The sequence below is a fragment of the Ambystoma mexicanum genome, chromosome 10 (assembly GCF_040938575.1).
Source record: "Ambystoma mexicanum isolate Mex_15411 chromosome 10, UKY_AmexF1_1, whole genome shotgun sequence".
NCBI classification, from domain to species: domain Eukaryota; kingdom Metazoa; phylum Chordata; class Amphibia; order Caudata; family Ambystomatidae; genus Ambystoma; species Ambystoma mexicanum.
In genome coordinates, this window is record NC_090932.1 from 191598822 (window position 1) to 191618546 (window position 19725).

Genomic DNA, 19725 nt, shown 5'->3' on the forward strand with positions numbered 1-19725 from the left:
TGCGCCGTTTCCGGGTCTGCGCAAACCTCCACCCGATTGGCTACCGGCAGCAGTCTTTGGCAGCCAATCGGGTGGAGGATCTGACAGGACCCGGAAAGAACACAAAAACTCCTGAGATTCCATGGTCTTTCCCGGAGACTAGGAGAAATTGTTAAAATTCCAGAGTCGGAGTGCGGCGAGTGTGTTGTCCGTGTTGTTTCCCTGATTCACTGAGGAGCTGCAGTCTATCTTTTCTTTCTACTGGCGTGGAGGTGGAGCGACCAGTACAAAACACATTCACACGCAGAGCGTCGCAGAGTGCAGCGAGTGTGTTGTCCATGTTGTTTCCCTGATTCACTGAGGAGCTGCAGTCTATCTTTTCTTTCTACTGGCGTGGAGGTGGAGCGACCAGTACAAAACACACATTCACACGCGGAGCGTCGCAGAGTGCGGCGAGTGTGTTGTCCGTGTTGCACTGAGCTCTGAGCCCTGATGGTAATTCAATATAAGCAACATTCCGGGAACGGAAGCTTTCTTGCTACACAACTCGTATCTATGCCGGGTCCCAGCACCTCCGGACTAGAACACACGGCATACGATGAAGCAGTGCTGATTCATAACACAAGTCCAGACGGTGGAGTTCATCCACTAACACGGCAACAGCGACGAATTTTAGCCGCCGGAGGAAAGGAGTCACCGGAACAAATGGCCCTGCCCCCACCGCTAAGTGCCCGTGTTGCACGAAAAAGGACTTGTGTTTCAACTATGTCCACTAACTCTGATGTTTTTCTAGACTGCTTGGATAACAGCTCCCCAGTACCCCTGACACCCACCCAGCTAATTCCATACATAATCACCGATCTGGAGGGTAACATGGATAAGGAGGCAGTCATAGAGAGATCGAGAGGTACTAAAACGTCTGTGGGCATGACCACTGGGGTGGACATGAGTGGGGCCACGTGCGCAGAAAATGTGGAAGTTGAGGCGAATAAGTCCACCAGTCCTACGTGTTCTGGCGTTACACAGACTAGAGAGACAAATGGACTACCCTCAAACAACGTGGGAAATGCTGTCCAAAGCGCCCTGACTCCCCAATCCTCGGCTTGTCAAGCCACTATACTTACCAACAATTGTGACACCAGCGGCACAAATGTGCACGGCCCTGAGACTGAAAAGCCGATAATCTCCCTAAATCTACCAACAGGAGAGTTGATTTGGGAAAACGTAACGCTGGAAAATAAAATGATCCAAGAGATCGAGCCTGACAACTTTCTTGATGCAGGCAACAGCTTTCATTCACTGAGTGGAAAATCACCAACAGATCAAGCAGGAAACCCACAGACATGTACTGATTGGGATAATGCGAACTGCCTGTATGAGGAAACGGGCAGTCTCACGACTGGTGCTAACAGGCGTAGCTCTATCGTGGTCGTTGACAAGGTCTTAAGCGACTTAAAAGAGCTCAACGCAAAATTTGGAAATTTACATCATCCTGAACCAAACTTAGAACAACCTGCAGAACAACCTGCAGAGTACCCAAATGCAGATAGCCCACATGATCAGTCGTGTGGGGCTCAAGGTACCAAACCTAAGAACCTAGCACAAATACAAACTCCTGAAATCAGGCAGGATATCAGGCAGGATGAGAAACTGTATTCGTGGCTGCGCCCCTTGGCGAAAAGGAAGAGATTGGAATCTTTAACGGAAGAGTATGTTCCGCATTCACAAAAGAGATTAACCAAGGAATTACAAATTGGATCTCGTTCCTTATTCTCAGCTGCTAGTGACTTCTCCGAGCCACCGACAAAGTCCCAGACATTCTCGGGTGAAAGATTTAAACGGCCATGCCACAAACGCCAAAAGCCAACCCAACCATTAGCACAAACTCTAGCCAAAAAAATTGCTGAAAATCTGAACACAATAATAATGGCGGCTCACACCACATCCTTGGCACCTTCTATGAAACTTTACGAACATCTGAACGACAATGACAAGGATCAGACAACTCTATTAGCCATGATGAACACTAAAATGATGGCAATAGAGCAAGAACTAACGGCGACAAACACATTTTGGCCAATGAACATGCAAAATCTGAAATGAATGTAAAGGTAATATTGGAGCACACCAAGAACAGTGCAACAGACATGCACCTGTTTGCTGAAGTTGCCAGAGAAGCAATTGCCCTGCTGAAATCATCTAATGTGAACATGCCAACTTTGGATGAACACCACGCAACCGACAATCGGAGAGGAATCGCAGGTGAAAAGATGTACACAAATTCCAAAGAGAGAACAACCACAACAAAATGATGGTATTGAATCAAGCTCTATGGCTGGAAACATTAGCGATACCTTACCTGCAAACCCTATCACCATTGCGCCACCTCAAAAATGCAAACAAAAGGTGAAACACAGTAAGGAAGTGGAAGACAAACGACCATCAAAAGAGCAACTAAGTGGAAGTAGTGTACACAAGGCGATTACGGGAACCATGCCGTCTGAACAAATGGCAGATGAAGCAAAACAGTTAACACCTTCCAAACAACTGCCCATTACGATCCCAGATCTTGACTTGAGTCCGGCGGCACTAGAAACTGGGGTGAAGAGCGATACTCCTTGCCCAGCTGGTACAGTAAATCAAACAGGCCATAATAAGACCAAAAGCCTACCCAATCAAGGGTCAGCCAACGAACATGACTGTGTGGAAAATAGCGCAAAGGATATTTGTCTCATTGAAGAAGTATTTTCAAACTTCAACTGAAATAAACTGAATGTTGCCACAAAGAGTGGCTCAAATCACATATTGACAGAAAAGAAATCTAAAAACATGAGAAAAAGGAAACCTCAGCAAAGATCACAGGTGCAAACGTTTCTAAGAAACATCAAAGGCTTCAGTATCACAACTTGTAATAAGACACACAAAGGGCTAATAAACCCCAACACGGAAAAGAGTGAAAAAACGAAAGCCGATGAACAAAAAAACCATAACATGTCTGGTGAGGACCACTCTAAGAAAGACAAAAGCATCCCTGGAGATTTGCTTAACGTTTCGACTTATGAGGACTACGAAGAAGAGCTAAGTGAAACGGTACCGCCCACAGCCACTGACACATATGTGGCTTCTCAACTGCCCTCGGCAAATATAAATATAGATCTATGTTCACCTGCAAATGGCAACAGGGGGTCAGCTGAGTAGCCACAAAATAAGTATCCAGCAACAAAATCGATTGCCCCGGAAATAAGGGTACTCACATCTAACAACCAAAGGACGGTGACTGTGGATGTAAAAAAGCAGGAAGAAATCATCTTGATACCTTCAACTATTAGCTGTGAGAAATTCCTCACCTTAGAAGCTAAAAGAATTTGAATCGCTAATGAAAAAAGATCTATGACCAACGAACTGGACGGAGTATCACCCAATTTTGATCCAAAGAATGATAGACAGGAATTCCACAGATTAGAGTCAAAAAGAACTCTGATTCATGCAGTGAAACTTAAAGAAAGCCTAAGTGCATGAGCAGTGAAGCATAATAGTGAATCACCTATGCAGGAGACAAACACAAGAAGAACAGATAAATGTTACTCTATAACAAGGAAGATAAAATTTGATTGCTATAAACGTGGGGCAGAGTTATCAGATGCACCAGTAAACAAACAAACTAATCGTCAACCCAAAACAGATAATGATTGGAAGAAATTGGGGAAATATCTCATACGGCTTGAACAAATTGAAAAAGAAAAAGATGCTCTGATACTGAATCGGAAATATGTGATGTTGTTACTTCACCACATACCGCAATTGAGGACGGTGGCCTCTGAGGACATTCAAATTGTGGAATTTGAAGATGAAAGTGAGCACGATCGTGTTATTCTACATATAGCATCAAAAGCTATCTGTGACTCACTACTAAATAGTAGCATCACTTTGAATTCCCTGGGGTATGACATTACTGAAATTAATAAGAGCAATGGGCAGGAGGAGCCCAAGAAACGTATGTGCCCCTCAGATGGCCGCTTACCTGCAATCAAAAGCCCCCTCAAGCAAGGGAGAGTGTGTAAGGCCACGTGCAAGAAAAATGAGTCGCCCCATCAGGTGAGTGAGGACAAGCAGGCCTTTGAAGATGAGCAGATCAAAATAACAATCAGTAAGATCGAAAAAGTTGGCCGGCTAAGCTGTCCCGAACCCAGTGAGGAACAAGACTCGACCTGGGTTGCCCAAACCATCAATTGTTGTAATAAGAGCTAATGCCAGAAACCATGTAAACAAGAGGAGATCTGTATTGCCTTGTGGAATACTAGAGGCCACAGGCATTTGTTCGGTGAAATTCCAATGGATTTAGAAGACTTGGATATTCTGTGCCTACAGGAGACCTGGCTTTTGCATCTGCCTGTAGCTGATGGCTTTGAGATTGCTTTTAATACTGCAATCAAAGGAGCCAAAGGACGTCCAATGTCGGGGCTGCTCACACTTGTTAAACTTGGAAGCGGCATACGTATTTTATCAGAAAAAAAGTATCAGCATATATACAAGTAGTTGAGATTAAACTGCCGATACAGCAACCCAGAAATGCAGATCAAATAACACTGATAAACGTCTATTGGCAACATACTGCGATGCAGACAGAAACATTCTTGGAACTAGTCACAGAAACAATCTTGAATATCAAAGACAATGGGACAGAAGCCAAGATTTTGATCTGTGGCGATCTTAACATAAACTGCCTTACAGATGCCACTAGAACTGACCGTGCAAATGGGAAAGAGCCCAGTGATCCAACTGTCTCTGCATGGCTACAAGAAATGAAAGCATGGAATTTGAAGATACTTAATGGAGAAACACCAGGTGATATTCCGGCACATTTCACATGGAAAAGGGACCAACAACAGTCTACCATCGACTGCATGTTTGTGTCAGAGAGAATGAAACAGGATGTTGCTCGCTTGGACATTATTGAAATGGAGGCGAGCGATCACTGTATGCTAAAAACAACTCTGAAGATTCACCATGCAAAAGGAAAAATCTCCTATCAATGTACAAACCTGACTGTGGCGCCAGGGCGCAATCGACTACAGCTTACCCAAAACAACTTAGAAAAGTTGAAAAAATCATTGGAGAATAGGCCAGCCACAGGGAAAATTGAATATACAGCTCTCTTGGAAATGTATCGAGAGAAGCAAACTGTGAAGCCACGACCTGACTTCATAAAATTACATGCATGGGATCCTGAGATTGTCGTCAAAAAGAAAGAGCTGAGCAAAGCACTGAGAAAGCTGAAAAGAACCAATACCTGTGCTAATTGTGAAAGAAAGACGAAACAAATGAGACAAATCTACAAGAACTGGTTGATCAGTCGTAAACATGTTATGCTGCAAAGAGATGCAGAAGTAATGATGGAAACAATAGCCAAAAGGAATACCAATGCATTTTGGACCTACTTGAACAACATAGCGACATCACAAGACGCTATAATAAAAAATATGGTGTCGGAAAAAGATTGGGTCAAACATTACTCTGACATATTTTACAACAATAACATAACATGCAGCAAACCATCCAATCTGAGCAATGACTGGTCTATCAAAATAGACAAAGAAGACATATATAAAAATATCATGAGGCTCAGCACATCCAGAGCCCCTGGACCAGACGGGCTTACAAATCAAATGCTGAAACAACATCCTGATTTATGGACAGACTTGTGCCACATTCTATTTTCCACTATCCTGCAGGAGAAAAAGATTCCGACCACATGGCGAAGCGCTATCATTGTACCAATTTTTAAAAAAGGCGTACGCACTGACCCAAGAAACTATCGCCCAATAGCCCTTCTAGATGTGGTGGGGAAAATATTTGCAACTCAACTCCAGATTAAACTGCTTAAATGGATTCAAGAATCCCAAAGTTACGCTGTTCGGCAGGCAGGATTTGTCAAGGGTGTCGGCTGTGGCCTAAACCTGGCAATCATACATTTCCTAAAACTGGAAGTCATCCGCCAAAATAAGAAGATCTATATTGCGTTTGTCAACCTGTCCAGCGCATTTGACACCATCGATCAAGGAATGCTCTGGGATAAATTGGAAAAATTGAATTGTCCAGGAAACTTATTAGATCCTATTAAAGAGCTACATACCGACACGGAAATTAAAATCAGATTAGATGCTGGCGGGACTCTCAGCAAATCTATAAAAACAAACCAAGGAGTAAAACAGGGTTGCCCGTTGGCAGCGACATTATTCGGCCTGTACCTGTCCGATATCGGAGAATCCATCGAAGCAGTAAACTCCAATCCACCGAGAATTAATGGAACAAGCGTAAACTGGTTGCTATATGCAGATGATATTGTACTGCTCGATTTAACACCGATTGGACTGGCAAGAAAGCTAAAGAGTCTGGAAGAATATGTGGAGAAAAATAAATTGAAAATGAATCCTGCAAAATCGGAAGTCATAATTCTACAAGATCTTACACGAAATAACAAACAAGTCAAAAGAAACAATTGACCTGGAAACTGAACAACGAAAAACTGAATTGCGTCAAAAAGGTCAAATACCTGGGAATGAGGATCAACAGCAACATAAATGACGCCCCGTGTGCCGAAAATGCAAAGCAAAAATGCAAACAACTAGCATGTCAAGGATTGATAATAAACAAAAGATATGGGAAGTTTTCCTTGCTACCTGTTTTAGCCCACTACAATCAAAAAGCAGTCCCAACACTGATTTATGGAGCAGAATGCGCTTTAGGAGTTGCCTCGAATCTATGGGGCCAACTAGAAAATCAATACTGGAGGCGTGTCCTTCAACTACAAAGAGGCATTCCAAGCGCATGTCTACGGAATGAACTAAATCTAATATCCATAAATGCACGAGTCTTGTGTAACACGCTGTCGATCTACAGGAAAATAATTATTGACGAATGTACACCTCAATTTGTACGCAATGGAAGGAAACCAGGAATCTGTACTGAAAAAATGGATTAATGCATGCCAAAGTCATCTTGCTGAAATAGGCACTTACTCGGAAACATTGAAAACTAACCCAAACTATGTGAAAAAAAAGTTATGGGTACGAGATTGGTGTGCAACAGTGGACGACAGAAATCGCCATACACTGATGAGAGATGCGGCTACTGAAGCGAAGGATAAAAAAAAAAAAGCTGCAATTATGTGGTAAAAACAGCTAATGCCAGACACAGAAGGATGCTTCTAAAATTCAGGTTAAACTTGTTTGATACAAGATCAAGTCTAGCCCTGAGATATCGGAAGCTTGATGTGACAGAGAGCTGTCGATTCTGTAATGACCACCCTGAAACATTAAAACATCTCACGTTATATTGCCCTGGACTAACAGATCTGAGAACTGTGCATCTGAGCAAAGTAGTTAACCAATACGCAACCCTATCAGGAGAAGAGCTTTGGTTGAAATTTGCGAATCCACTACAGAAAGACGTTTTTGGCCTGACAAATTTCCTACAAAAATGGAAATCTTGTTATCAATGGAAAACTGAGAGATATTACCTCAGGAATCGGAAACTACAAAGGGGCAGAGATGTCGAAACAGCAACCTGAGAGACTAACTGAAATTACATCAACTGATGAGCGTACAGTAGCTGTGACCAATGTGGATTCGACTTTACTCCACCGTGAACAGCCTTTCTTTTTAGTCTGTTCTCTGCACCTTTCTATGTGATGAATGGAACAAACTGTGCTAACTTGGGCCAATAGGGCTGTTTGCAAAATCTCTACCTTTGTAAATGTGTATAGAAGGGAAAATGTTTCAAAAAGTTTGTATAAACTAAATGAAATAAAAAAATAAAAAACAATTCCTGAGTCTGCGGGGGAAATCCGGAGGTTAGGCAGGTATGCTTTATAACCTCTTTACTCTGTTCACCGCAAGTTCAAAGGGGCTGAGGGAGAGAGAGTGCAGCAATATCATCTCCTCCACTCTTAAGGGCCAAAGTCCTTTGTGGAAGTGCTAAGCAAGATGTTTTTCATTTTGAAATTGAAAACTAAATGTAATAGTGATAATACTTCTGTTGGCTAACTATATCCTGCCTGGCAAAGAGCAGTATGTGTTAACTTTATTTTCTTTTAAAAGACACTCATGCAATTCCATTCCTAAACATGTTAGTTGTTAAATAATGCATAATTGCAGTATTTCTACTATAAAACACAATTGTCTCCATGTTGCACAGTAAAGTGTATGTTAGTGGGTTAGTGTATCTAAATCTCATTGTGTCAACTAAATTTCATTTTGTTGGGGGAAGATACATCATACTGACGAGTGAGCACTTTTGAAAATTAACATGATCGCAAGGCCAAGTGCTTTTGATGGCAAACCTAGCTCTGTGACATGCTGATTGCATCCATCTGTCCAACTGGTTTTCAGACCATGAGCTTATCCCATACTCTTTGACATTCTATCTGTCGCCCTGTTGCATTATACCAGCTACCCTGAGAGCGAGTTGGCCGCAAACTACAATATTCCACCCAATTTTACTGTCTTTCCTCTTATATAATGAATGTACACAGCTAACTAGATGTTCTACGCAAAGTAGTGATAAATAGTTCCATTCAGTCTATAAATCCATAGATCTACTACAATACCATACACTGTAGCTAGCCTGCTAAGCTCTCTTTGCTCTATGATTATGATTGCATTATATATTGGCACATGCGGGAGAGAGCTAGCCAAACTGTTTTCAGAGCCTTTTTTTTATCACATCTATTTATTTGTGTCCATTCATGTAGCTAAACGTTTACATTTTACAGACACTCAACCAGGGCTCACAAAGTCTACTCACCCACTCTTAGAGCAGTATATTTTATGAATGGCGAGTAGAGGGGATGTAAGGGATGAGTAAAACTTTTATTTAGACAAATAAAAGTTTCACTATGCATGGCTGGCTTCTGATTGGCAGCAGTGTACCAAACATAAAGTGGGTTTGTTGTGACATTAACCATTTTGCAGACATTTTAATTTTTTGTCATCTGTTGCCAGGGGTCGATTGCATTTCTCTTAGGTCGGGTAGGTACATTAAGTTACTTGACCTGCAGGTCTAACTGAATTGAAAAGAATGTGCAAGGCTTGACTCATTTCTTTAATGTCTTACTTCAGCAGGGTTCAAAATTGAGGTGAGCTGGGAGCTATTTAGCTCCTATCTCTACGCGATGAGAACCTGGTCAGCTTAAAAACAACAGTTACTAGGAGCTACATCTGGCTTCCCAGGCCAACTAGTGTCTTACAAAAATGCATATGTGACATTAATGTGAAGTGTTAGAGAATGTAAATAAAGAAGACTTAGCACACATCTAGAGCCCATTGAAATATATTTCATCATACATAATGAACAAAAGGTTAAAGCATGCATCTTAAGGGGAAGTTAGATTTGCAGTGCGCTGTGTACTCGCTCCTGGTCCCCAGCAGTAGCTCCTACCTACTGAGTGATGCCTGTCACCCAGGAGCTGGATTTAGCTCCCGGTCATCAAATCTCAATTTCAAAACCCTGCTTCAGTGGTAGACAAAAATGCAGTACTGCTGCTCATTATATGTATTGGGTACAAATAACTTCTTGTAACATTAAACATGTTAATACAACATTGCTAATCAAATGGGTGTGTTTGCTAATCAAGAACATTTTAACTAGCACACTCTGTTAATCAATTTTTGAAAACGAATGTATGCTTTGTAACTTCAAGAGCCGCTGCTCTGTTATGTTAATTTGTACCACGCATCAATTAAGCAAGCAGATGTTAAACACAGATTGAGCATACATACGACAGCTACCAGTCAAACAGCAGGGTAAATGAACATAACCTTAGATGCACTAACTAAACAGGTGGGTCGTTAATTTCTTCTTAAACATTTCCCTTCACTAAATCCCTTTGAGGGCTGGCTGGATTTCGTTCTGTGGGATACATTTACCCACTCAGCAGTACTTCCCCACATCACCAAGCTGCGCATCTGCAGTCACCAGCAAAATGGCTGTGCTGGCTCCTGTGATCACCATGGCCTCAAAACTGTAACGCTCACCTGACTCCCACGGGGGCGCTGGCCTGGTTCGCGCTGCTGTGACCTCGTCTAAGGTGATGCGCAGGGTTCGGAAGACGGACTGGACCGGGCCCCAGATTTGGCTTGTCTGACTCGCAGAAGTATCCTTCTGTAGGTGAGAATAGGGGGTTAACTGTCTGCGGGGTAATGCAATCGGCCTCTGTCTTGATATGGGCCAAATCGTCCTCGGGACCAGCCCTCGGGAGCAATAATTACCCAATTCAGCCCAAAATACAGGTTCTATTGTGCTGAGCAGTGATCTCATGCTAGTGACAATGACACCTTCAATAAGTTTTAGTATTTATTCTAAACAGTGAATTTCATATACATTTGGTATTCAAGTTAGAGAAGATTACAAAGCACAAAACTTAGAGAAATGCAAAATATAGAGAAACATAGAACTTAGATAAACATAGAGAAACATAGAGAAACACAGTCTTACACCCCTTCAATCAGCACTGGGAGACCCTGGCCCTCATAAGCTAGCTGTAACAAGCCCCGCTCAGAGGACAGTTCTGTCGGGATGCCGTCAGAGCCCCAAAATTCCGGGCACTTGATCTTGCTCGAACCAAGTCCACAGGACGATCTCCCACCCGAGTCATGTGAGCATGGATATTTTATAATCTCGTGCTGCCCGTCCATGACGCACAGTTCCAGAACTTTCCCTGTGCAAAATATAGGCTGGCTCATGGAAAAAAACCAACTCTGTTAATTTCCACTGCTCCTTCTTCTGAGCCCCTCCCTGGCTCCCTGGAGCCCATCTGCCAAAGCTCAGGAATGTCTTATCAGTGCCTTCCCAGAGAAAAGGAGATTAGCTTGGGGCCATGCAGGGCTACCGTTAGTGAGGCAGAATATTCTAAGGGAAGCAGGGATGTATTAACCCCATCTGCAAGCTCTAAAAGGCATGCACTCATAGCTTAGTGTTTATAGCGCTTAAGACTGGCTATCTAAGCGCTATATAGGTGCCATACTGTTCCAAACACTCCAAAAATACCTATTAGCTACAGAGCTAGGGCCCTTTCCCTGCCTGTCTATCAACAATGCATAATGTGACCTATCACTCATACTAGGCCTGCATATTCCTTGTAGCTCACTACTGCATAATGGAAGTGCTACAACAGACTACTGTCAGCATTTTTAGCACATACTTTGAATACACTATTGGCTTTCAGCGGCTAATGCTGTCATCTAAAGCCCTGATTGGCAAGGTTGCAATTTTGTGTATCACTACATTCCACCCCTATTCAACGTGTGTGCGACAAATGCTGACTAATACACATCAATATAGTATTTAGTGCAGTGATAAAGACCTTGGGGCTTTGCAAGAGGTTTAAGCAAACTACCTTCTAGCGGTTAGTTAGCGTGGCATGCAAGGTTAGTAAAAAACACTACCTAAACAAAAATGTACACAAAGTGAACAGTGACATATACCCTTGCCAAAACCTGGCCTACACAACAATACCTAAATAATTATTGTATAACGGATTGTCAGTTAAAAAGCAGCATGCAGTTAGAATGTCAAGGCAATCCAGTGTAGTCTAATCTACAATGCACTATTGCATTTATGTATGGTTACCAATTCTAAAACCTGGCAGCCTTTAACTCTAAGGGCCTACCCTCCCCCTGATCCCAGGGCATTCAAACGTGACTATGGGCTGTGTGATTAGACACTTCCCCCATGCATGTGGAACCCAACCAGAAACCATCTAATTTTGTGAACAAGGTGAACCCATGGGCACCAGGTTATCTAAATAAAAACAATTCTACTAATTTACATCAAACATGGCATGTGTTATTCATGCAATCAAAAGCAAGCAATTTGATCCATATGTATGCTGGTAACTGTAGCTCTGCGTGCCAGTGTGTTGAGGATGGTCGCCCCCACCCAGTAAAAAGCCAACACCTGCTGATTAAACAATGTTTGCCATACAATGATTCCTGTGTATTTAGCAGTCTTGTTGATCTGCCCTATGGCAGAAAAAATGTCTTCATACCTAACATTCTGCCATCTTCAGTGGTTGCCAATACTTGTAGCAGTGTTGGGCGTATCAATAGGCCCCACTAGGCCAGAATTACTATAGCAGAGCTGGCATCAGAACCCATAGTGGCTAGCTTATTGTGCACAGTTTCTATGTCACAAGCATATAAAGCTCCTGTTACTCCCCGCTGCTCCTGCAATTAATGAATCTAGCTCCCTAGCTACGCGCACTCTAGTGATCGGCCATAGAAATGGACTCCATTTGTAGCAGCTTGGTAGTACTAAGGAAACATTGCCTCATGATAAATCTATGTCTAAGTGTATCACTCTACTAATAGAGGTGTGCATTACCAGCCTACAATTTAAATGTTGCCTCACTACTGGAAAATCTAACATGTTCACACTGTCTACCTATTGTGACTTGGAGAATACCTTTCTTCAAGTGGGATATCTACCATATACAATATTAGTTTTTGCTACAAACACCATACTACCCTCCGGCAGTGGCTGTTTCATCACACCATTGTGTAAAATGCATTTAGTCAAGTTATAGTCCATAAAATCTTGGCGAGAGCACTCGCTGCATTTCTTGGTCAGAAAAACATCACATTAAACAAATTAAACAAATCTTTGTATCCATTCACTGAAACATTTGGGCCTATGACTTCATAGACACCAGTCATATGAGTCAGTGACAAAAGATGTCTGACAATGTGCCAGGCCAGTACGCTAGCAATTCCATGTGGATACTCATTTGTAGCGCTTTTCCAAAGAATTATTCCAAATGTCTAAAATCAAAAGGTGACTCTTTGCATTAGTGTGCTGGAGACAGCTGTCCCCACAAAAACATGAAACTGGTTGGTTTAACAAAAACCGTGTCACACTCTGTGTCATAAAATCAAATAACTAGTCAGTCATGGTTTCATTTACCCGCCTTAAAGCTGGCTGTAAGAGTATCCAGTGTTTCAAAGGTTACCATCTCAAATTAGAGCTCACACACTTGGCAGCATTACTTCAAATTAAGAATCTTAACCTACGCATAGGTGACTTTGATGTGCGCACTCATCTTATCTCAAAATAAATTACACTCCTGCTTGCATAATTCTGCTGCCCCAACAATTCATAAATCATTTTCCTGCCTACGTGCAACGTAGAAGTTTTTTTTTTTTTTTCAAAAAGCAAAACATCTCTGGTTAAAGCAATTCAGTTGGAAGAGCAAAACCATTTCGTTTTTTCAGATTCATCTCAAAAAGTGCATTTAAAAACCATTTTTCAATGTGTTAGCATTCAAGTGCTATGTCACACAGCTGTTTGTGGTGCATGATGTTACAGTCCACAACTCATTGTCCACAGTCCTTTAAACAAGAAAGGCAAGACATGTCAATTAAGTTATTTCCAGCAACTGAATCATTTGAATGTGCAGCATCAAATATTTGATAACTAGCCAAGTCTGCACCGTGCCAGTTCAGCAAAAGTTATTAATCTGTTGGACACCTTTCGCAGGTTGCAGAACAAATGTCCTCATACGTCATGCATGTTAGCAGCATTGAGTGCGGTGCAGGACACGTTTAAAGTTGACTCGCTTTCTCTGAGCACAGTTTGCTTGACTGATCAGTGTCACCCACAAATTGCACACATCTACTTCTGTAGATGGTGAAATGCATTTTGCTTTTTTGCCTAGGCAAAATACAAACAGAAATGTTAGGATTTCATCAAAAGTACAATGTCATTATTCATCAATATCAGCGTTATCCACCCCTTCCCATAATACCACCCCCATCTTCAGACGTCTCATCAGGTAACTACACACTTTATCATTGCTACTGCAATTATTTATCACCCTTCTGCATGTTTCTGGGGGCTTATTTACACTCAACCATACGGGGTGTAACTGCCTAATCACAAACACATTTGTGCAATGCGATCATAGTTGGTCAATGGTACCTCAGACTGATCTGTGCTTTTACAAAAGCCATATAATAAGTACCCAGGTCGCACAATGCTTTTCTTTTTCACCAAAGCAATCACGAATGCCAGGCGCCAACTTGCTTCCAGTGTCTCATGATCTTGATTTAGTTTGCCCTGCTGGCATCACTCCATTTTTCAAAGGTAAAGTCTTTCAGTCCAATATCGCCTGCAGTTGCACAAGCAGCTTTGTTTATTTTTCTCCATACAGCTAGTGTCTTTCAAGCCTCTGGTCTTTTCACTTATCATTTTTCTCAAAGGGTGTTTGCTGATTTCTTGGCCCACCCCTTTGAGCGCGATAGTCTAAGTCAGTTTCTTTTGTTGCTTCAACAAATCATTCATTCTTGCACTAAGCCGTGAGGCTTCTGGATCATGGCTAATGTGCAGTGTTCATGTTGTACTCCAAAGCCCCGCTCTGCATGTTGTCTCTTGCAAAACGGCTAAGCGCTTTTGTCAGTTTTGCTTCCATCTGGAATGCCATAATGTCTTTGTCAGTTACTCCAGCCCTGGCAATGTAGCTTGCATTTTGCCAGCTGTGTATTTTCATTTCTCAAAGCGCCTAGAGGTTTCTTCTCCAGTGCACAGCGCTTTACTTCAGTTCACATCACATGGAGCACTGGGATGCAGCTTGCACAGCAATAGCGTTTCACTTCACATCACATCACATGGTGCATGGGAATGCGGTTTGCATGGCAATGTCTCCTTGGAATGGGCAGCTGTCTTTTCTTAGCCCATTCACAGATGCACAGGTTCCCCAATGTTCAGATGTGATGTGCCCATCTGCCATCCTGCATGCAGCCTTTGTTTTCCTTCCAGTGTTACTGGGCAAATTCTTTACTTCTGATCAGCTCTGTTATTGCATGCCGTTAGAAAGCATGCGTACATCAGCATTTCTGTCTTTGCACCCCCTCTCCTCAGTTTTTTTGCTCACGCTGCGGTGTCTCTCACAGGGGATGGAATGCAGGAATGTCAATGTTTATCTTTCGCGCAGCAAGCTTATCTCTTTGCTCTATAACTCTTAAACTGTGGCGGCTTCAATGGAAAGGCACTCATTTCAGACAGTTCATCCAGATTAACTCTTTCCTGCACCTCGCCCAAGACAGCTTCAAGGCACAAGCTCTGCACACACAGCAAGACTCTTATTTTCAAAAGAGGCACTTACCTTGTCATCAGATTCTACTCCATGTAATTTAGCAAAATGTCAAAGCGTCTTTTTAGCCTGTTTTAAACTGATTAATGTCTCATTTAAAAGCATACGTTTTTTTCTCTTCTTTTTCCTCGTAACCTTGTAGTTTGGCTTCACGAGCTCACTCCAATGCAATGTGCGATCTTTCAAAAGAACCCACAACCCACTAAATCTTTGTGCTATCTTATCACACACAGATTTTTCATTCTGTTGTACCATTGCCAGAATATAACCACTTATTTCAGTGCATTTAAAAAATGCCATATTTAGTGCAGCTCCCTGCACGGTTTCCCTGCAAGAGCAACCCACACTCTATATTGCTTGTGGGCTGTTAAATGTGTCAACAACATTTTTCACCATGTATCACAGTCAACAGGTCACTATTTCCAAACATGCATCACTTATAAGGCAACAGTACAAATCCATGGCATAGCGTGGGAACAGTCAAAAATACTCCAGGGGCAATTTAGAAAAATATAAATTGTCTTTTCCCCCCAAACCATTGCAAACTGATTCTGCAATTTCAAATCAATACACAAAAATCGAAAATCCAAATAACATCACTCACTTTCTTTTTTAAGTGAGTCTCTCACCCATTATAAGCATGACACAGCTTAAAATGCACTATAACCATTTTAGTGTGTTTCCTTTAAACAGAATGCACCACGAGCACATGGATTTTACAGTTGCCAAAAGAAAAACAAACCCTTTAGGCTCTCAGCACAGATGTTACTCTTTCTCCTAAGCACGGCTCATTCCCCACGTTATTTTTCAGGAATGTCAACACTTCAAAAGCATACATCAAAAAAGCGAACCTTCGCCTCCGAAAATTACAGCCCCCCACTCGCTAGCACACTGGGGCTGAGTCAATGGTTGAATTACTATTCACAATTTGCATGTCAAATCCTTGCAACTATTTTTCCCTGCCCTCATGACAGAATAGAGTTGAGAACTCCGTCTTACTTTGCATTTCAAATTACAACTTTAAACTGGGGAAACCGCATGATAAAATTCTTTCCTAATTGAACATATATCTTTCTTGACCATTCATCGGAGCGCTTTAAACAAAGCCATTTCCCGCTTGTTTATCGCCTTGTACTCCCTGGCTCCATTCCCAAGCAATAAGTCAGTCACGACTGATTTACTGAAGGGAGTCTTAACCACACAAGCTATCGGCCACGGCAAGCCGACACAACGCTGCTGTCTTTTGAAGTCTCAGAGCTGCAGTGAGACCACCAAGGAAATGCGACAGCCTGCTCCTCACTCTGCACTGTGTTCTCTCACACAATTTGTCATTTCACAGCAAGGCACTGCTCTGCACAAATCCCACAAAGCTGCCACCAAATGTCTTGATATGGGCCAAATCGTCCTCGGGACCAGCCCTCGGGAGCAATAATTACCCAATTCAGCCCAAAATACAGGTTCTATTGTGCTGAGCAGTGATCTCATGCTAGTGACAATGACACCTTCAATAAGTTTTAGTATTTATTCTAAACAGTGAATTTCATATACATTTGGTATTCAAGTTAGAGAAGATTACAAAGCACAAAACTTAGAGAAATGCAAAATATAGAGAAACATAGAACTTAGAGAAACATAGAGAAACACAGTCTTACGCCCCTTCAATCAGCACTGGGAGACCCTGGCCCTCATAAGCTAGCTGTAACAAGCCCCGCTCATAGGACAGTGCTGTCGGGATGCCGTCAGAGCCCCAAAATTCCGGGCACTTGATCTTGCTCGAACCAAGTCCACAGGACGATCTCCCACCCGAGTCATGTGAGCATGGATATTTTATAATCTCGTGCTGCCCGTCCATGACGCACAGTTCCAGAACTTTCCCTGTGCAAAATATAGGCTGGCTCATGGAAAAAAACCAACTCTGTTAATTTCCACTGCTCCTTCTTCTGAGCCCTTCCCTGGCTCCCTGGAGCCCATCTGCCAAAGTTCAGGAATGTCTTATCAGTGCCTTCCCAGAGAAAAGGAGATTAGCTTGGGGCCATGCAGGGCTACCGTTAGTGAGGCAGAATATTCTAAGGGAAGCAGGGATGTATTAACCCCATCTGCAAGCTCTAAAAGGCATGCACTCATAGCTTAGTGTTTATAGCGCTTAAGACTGGCTATCTAAGCGCTATATAGGTGCCATACTGTTCCAAACACTCCAAAAATACCTATTAGCTACAGAGCTAGGGCCCTCTCCCTGCCTGTCTATCAACAATGCATAATGTGACCTATCACTCATACTAGGCCTGCATATTCCTTGTAGCTCACTACTGCGTAATGGAAGTGCTACAACAGACTACTGTCAGCATTTTTAGCACATACTTTGAATACACTATTGGCTTTCAGCGGCTAATGCTGTCATCTAAAGCCCTGATTGGCAAGGTTGCAATTTTGTGTATCACTACATTCCACCCCTATTCAACGTGTGTGTGACAAATGCTGACTAATACACATCAATATAGTATTTAGTGCAGTGATAAAGACCTTGGGGCTTTGCAAGAGGTTTAAGCAAACTACCTTCTAGCGGTTAGTTAGCGTGGCATGCAAAGTGAACAGTGACATATACCCTTGCCAAAACCTGGCCTACACAACAATACCTAAATAATTATTGTATAACGGATTGTCAGTTAAAAAGCAGCATGCAGTTAGAATGTCAAGGCAATCCAGTGTAGTCTAATCTACAATGCACTATTGCATTTATGTATGGTTACCAATTCTAAAACCTGGCAGCCTTTAACTCTAAGGGCCTACCCTCCCCCTGATCCCAGGGCATTCAAACGTGACTATGGGCTGTGTGATTAGACACTTCCCCCATGCATGTGGGACCCAACCAGAAACCATCTAATTTTGTGAACAAGGTGAACCCATGGGCACCAGGTTATCTAAATAAAAACAATTCTACTAATTTACATCAAACATGGCATGTGTTATTCATGCAATCAAAAGCAAGCAATTTGATCCATATGTATGCTGGTAACTGTAGCTCTGCGTGCCAGTGTGTTGAGGATGGTCGCCCCCACCCAGTAAAAAGCCAACACCTGCTGATTAAACAATGTTTGCCATACAATGATTCCTGTGTATTTAGCAGTCTTGTTGATCTGCCCTATGGCAGAAAAAATGTCTTCATACCTAAAATTCTGCCATCTTCAGTGGTTGCCAATACTTGTAGCAGTGTTGGGCGTATCAATAGGCCCCACTAGGCCAGAATTACTATAGCAGAGCTGGCATCAGAACCCATAGTGGCTAGCTTATTGTGCACAGTTTCTATGTCACAAGCATATAAAGCTCCTGTTACTCCCCGCTGCTCCTGCAATTAATGAATCTAGCTCCCTAGCTACGCGCACTCTAGTGATCGGCCATAGAAATGGACTCCATTTGTAGCAGCTTGGTAGTACTAAGGAAACATTGCCTCATGATAAATCTATGTCTAAGTGTATCACTCTACTAATAGAGGTGTGCATTACCAGCCTACAATTTAAATGTTGCCTTACTACTGGAAAATCTAACATGTTCACACTGTCTACCTATTGTGACTTGGAGAATACCTTTCTTCAAGTGGGATATCTACCATATACAATATTAGTTTTTGCTACAAACACCATACTACCCTCCGGCAGTGGCTGTTTCATCACACCATTGTGTAAAATGCATTTAGTCAAGTTATAGTCCATAAAATCTTGGCGAGAGCACTCGCTGCATTTCTTGGTCAGAAAAACATCACATTAAACAAATTAAACAAATCTTTGTATCCATTCACTGAAACATTTGGGCCTATGACTTCATAGACACCAGTCATATGAGTCAGTGACAAAAGATGTCTGACAATGTGCCAGGCCAGTACGCTAGCAATTCCATGTGGATACTCATTTGTAGCGCTTTTCCAAAGAATTATTCCAAATGTCTACAATCAAAAGGTGACTCTTTGCATTAGTGTGCTGGAGACAGCTGTCCCCACAAAAACATGAAACTGGTTGGTTTAACAAAAACCGTGTCACACTCTGTGTCATAAAATCAAATAACTAGTCAGTCATGGTTTCATTTACCCGCCTTAAAGCTGGCTGTAAGAGTATCCAGTGTTTCAAAGGTTACCATCTCAAATTAGAGCTCACACACTTGGCAGCATTACTTCAAATTAAGAATCTTAACCTACGCATAGGTGACTTTGATGTGCGCACTCATCTTATCTCAAAATAAATTACACTCCTGCTTGCATAATTCTGCTGCCCCAACAATTCATAAATCATTTTCCTGCCTACGTGCAACGTAGAAGTTTTTTTTTTTTTTTCAAAAAGCAAAACATCTCTGGTTAAAGCAATTCAGTTGGAAGAGCAAAACCATTTCGTTTTTTCAGATTCATCTCAAAAAGTGCATTTAAAAACCATTTTTCAATGTGTTAGCATTCAAGTGCTATGTCACACAGCTGTTTGTGGTGCATGATGTTACAGTCCACAACTCATTGTCCACAGTCCTTTAAACAAGAAAGGCAAGACATGTCAATTAATTTATTTCCAGCAACTGAATCATTTGAATGTGCAGCATCAAATATTTGATAACTAGCCAAGTCT